We start from the raw sequence: 4,038 nt of genomic DNA, 5'->3' as shown, positions 1-4,038 counted from the left end.
TGCAACCAGGGTCCTATGGTTGCACCAGGTCTTGTACAGAGGAGGTCAAGTGGGGTGTCTATGGAAAGGTTGTAGTTTGCTGGTTATGATTATGCTGTCTGTATGTGTCAGTGAAGCATTTGGTCAGCTTCTTGAGAAAGGACTATTCTCAGTAAGGGTAGGTCTACACTTACCTCCGGGACTGGCGGTAAGCAATCAATCTTCTGGGATCGATCCCAGAAGTGCTCGTCGTCGATGCCGGTACTCCAGCTCGGCGAGAGGAGTACACGGCATCGACGGGGGAGCCTGTCTGCCACGTCTGGACCCGCGGTAAGTTCGAACTAAGGTACTTCAAATTCAGTTATTAACGTTGCTGAATTTGCGTACCTTAGTTCAAAATGGGGGGTTAGTGTGGACCAGGCCTAAGTGTCCAATCAAGAAACACTTAACTGACAATGGACTTTGGGAGATGCCAATTCACATCTGAGCTTTCCTGGGAACGTTCAAACTAACATGTAAACAATGGTGTCAGCCTGCAAAAAGCTGAATTATTCATGAACATGTGACTTGCCCAGGTGGCTACCAACTCCATCTTGTTGCTGTGATTTTGCACAAGAGAACAAAGGGGTTTCTGCTCACGAGAGATAATATAAAAGGCCCTGGAAACCTCTCCATTTTATCTTAAGCTGGTTTAAGAGATGGCCTCTCCACCCCAAAAAGATGTCTGACAGAAACTGGAACAAAGGACAGTAACTATGGGGGTGTGAGTGATTCCTGGACCCAGACTAGGAAGGAGTCCAGTCTGTGAAAGAAGCTTATTGGGAAGTCTCTGGGGGTGAGATTTCATCTGTAATCAGTTTCTTAATGTATTAGGCTTAGACTTGTGTGTTTTGTTTTATTTTCCTTGGCAACTTACTTTGTTCTGTCTGTCATTACTTGGAACCACTTAAATCCTACCTGTTATACTTAATAAAATCACTTTTTTTATTAATTAACCCAGAGTAAGTGATTAATACCTGGGGGAGCAAACAGCTGTGCATATCTCTCTATCAGTGTTATAGAGGGTGGACAATTTATGAGTTTACCCTGTATAAGCTTTATGCAGAGTAAAATGGATATATTTCAGGTTTGGATCCCATTGGGAACTGGGTCTCTGGGTGCTGGAGATGGGAGTACTTTCTAAGCTGTTTTCAGTTAAGTCTGCAGCTTTGGGGGCGTGGGTCAGACCCTGGGTCTGTGTTGCAACAGATTAGCATATCTGGCTGAAGAAAGCAGGGTTCTGAAGTCCCAAGGTGGCAGGGAAAATGGGCTCAGAGGTAGTCTCAGCACATCAGGTGGCAGTCTCAAGGGGGTTTCTGTGACCCAACCCATCACACCATTATCCTAGCCCTTTGCTTTAACCATATCTTCTTTCTTTCTTTTTTTCTTTCTTAAAAATATGTATGACTCAGCTTCCCCTAACATTTTGCTTTGTTACCCACTGAATGTGAAGGAATTAATTCCTTCTGTGGGACAGGGGAAGTAATTGCTATTGGAGAAAGGTAGGCCTCTCCATGTTGGCATGGATATTCTGTCAGGAATTGTCCACATAGGAAAAGAGTGCCCTGGAGAAACAATGGAAGACAGACAGACTCTATACTGTAATGACTGTGAGGAATGAAAACAGAACATGGAAACAGAGCAGGACTGCAACTTGGGACAGAGGGACTAGGCTATAAACAGGCTGTGCTTTTTAAGTTTGCTACTGCCCAGGGAGAAAGAAACAGAGATGAAATTGAGGAGTTTTTGGAAAAGCTGGGCAGATGACTTTGCCAACATGAACTTTAAGTTAAGTTTTGCTTTATCAGGCTAACCTGAGAATCCTTCCATCCTGTATTCTAGTTGTCTAATAAATGCCGGCTTGTTTGGAAAAAAAAACCTCAGGTTTTGTTGCAAATGCCTACTGGTTTCATCACCTTCTAAAGAGGTAAAGTCACTACCAGGAGTCTAAAATCATTTGGACTCGCTGGAGAGCCATGATGAGAAAAACAGGTGCTGCCATCCAAAGGCCTGGAGCTGGTGGGCTTGCCCTGGGAGGACTATAAGCCTACATGAAAGGGGACGGTCCCAGAGAGACTGTTTTATTTCTCTTCAGCAGGGTTTCCAATTTCCAAACCTGACATGATGTCCCAGCTGGAACGAAGAAAAGAGCCATGGGTCCCAGATCTCCAGGGATCTGAGGAAAGAAAGATGTGGAGCAATGCCTTCACAGGTGATATCCCACAAAAACCTTATGAGTTCTCTGAGTTCAGGATTGTCCCCAGCAGGTGCCAGAACCTCATAGCAGATATCGCTCATGGCTTCCTACCCACCCTGACTGACACCAGGGAGTAGCTTCCCCCATTTCCCACTGAGTGTTTGGATGGAATGTGGAGGCAGAATTGATTCCTCCTCTCCACTCTGGGAAAAGTGTTTGCGGAAATTCAGCTCCTGATTTTTATTTTCCTTTTTTATTTTCTTTCTCTCCAACACTTACTTTGGTTTGCTGTCCCCTTCTCCATACCTATTTTTGAGGTTTCTCTCTTTATACCAACAGGATGATGGGTAAGAATGCAGATCAGAATCCTGACCAGAAAGATACTGCACAAGTGGAAGCATGTGGAGCATCATCATGAAGATCCAAAGGGAATGTGTCCAGGAGTCATGAGCAGGGTAAAGCCTGTGACAGGCAGCACAGGCCAGAGAAGCAGCAGTGAAACGAACTAAAGGAGAAAGTTGGTAAATCCATTAATTGTCAGGGAACTCAAAAGGACCTCAAGGAAACCACCACTCAGCAGAGAATCCTCAAGGGGAAGAGGAAAAATACATGCACTGAATGTGGGAAAAATTTCAATTACCACTCAGGCCTTATTAGACATGAGATAATCCACACAAAAAAGAGACCCTATGAGTGCTGTGAGTGTGGGAAAAGCTTCAATCAGACTTCAGCCCTTATTAGACATCAGCAAATACACAGAGGAGAGAGACCATAAGAATGCTGTGAGTGTGGTAAAAACTTCCCTGACAGCTCAACCCTTATTAAACATCAGAGAATCCACACAGGGGAGAGACCTTATGGATGCTGTGAGTGCGGGAAAAGCTTTTCTCAGAGCTCAGCCCTTATTACACATCAGAGAATCCACATTGGGGAAAGACACTATAAATGCTGCGAGTGTGGGGAAAGTTTCACTCAGAGCTCTGCCCTTATTACACATCAGAGACTTCACACTGAAGAAAGACCTTATGAATGTTGTGAGTGTGGGAAAAACTTCACCGACAGCTCAGTCCTTATTAAACATCAGAGAATCCACACAAAGGAGAGACCCTATGAGTGCTGTGAGTGCGGGAAAAGCTTTACTCAGAGCTCAGATCTTACTACGCATCAGAGAATCCACACGGGAGAGAGACCCTATGACTGTTGTGAGTGCGGGAAAAAATTCACTGACTGTTCAGCCCTTCTTAAACATCAGAGAATCCACACAGGGGAGCGACCCTATGAGTGCTGTGAATGCAGGAAAAGCTTCACTCAGAGCTCAGCCCTTATTACACATAAGAGACTTCACACAGGAGAGAGACTGTATATATGCTCTGAGTGTGGGAAAAACTTCACTCGGAGCTCCGCCCTTATCTATCATCAGAGAATCAGTAAGGGAGACAAACACCATAAAAACCTTGTCTAGGGATGTCAAAAGATTTTTGTATTAGTTAATACTTTTGTTAATTCCCACATAGTGACCTTTAAGGTTGTTTGCACGATTTGCTTCACCATCATCTCTCAACTCCCCCAGGTGAGTTGCCCACTTTTGCCTTTTGCCGCTCATCCTTCTATGGGGTGGATCCTGTGGTGCTTTCTATCATCTCCATTGTCCTATGAGTCATGGAAGTGTGTGTCCTTTACCAGGAATGTCTATCAGCCGGAGGTGGAGGAGATAGTTGTGACCTTATGTAGCTACATTGGGATAGAATCTACCTGGGTCTCATCACTGTGGAGTTAGTGAGAATTAGCGATCATCATGTAAATACACAACTATTCTTTCAGTA

The 4,038-nt window shown here is 44.5% G+C and overlaps 1 pseudogene; it reads left to right on the top strand.

Moving 5' to 3' along the window:
- Window positions 1-2,714: 2,714 nt before the first annotated feature.
- On the top strand, window positions 2,715-3,677 carry LOC135976046 (zinc finger protein 239-like; annotated as a pseudogene).
- Window positions 3,678-4,038: the final 361 nt, after the last annotated feature.

Source organism: Chrysemys picta, chromosome 16 (genome assembly GCF_011386835.1).
Source record: "Chrysemys picta bellii isolate R12L10 chromosome 16, ASM1138683v2, whole genome shotgun sequence".
NCBI classification, from domain to species: Eukaryota; Metazoa; Chordata; order Testudines; family Emydidae; genus Chrysemys; species Chrysemys picta.
Note: the sequence above shows the minus strand (reverse complement) of the source record. Positions and strands in the feature narration are given on the sequence as shown.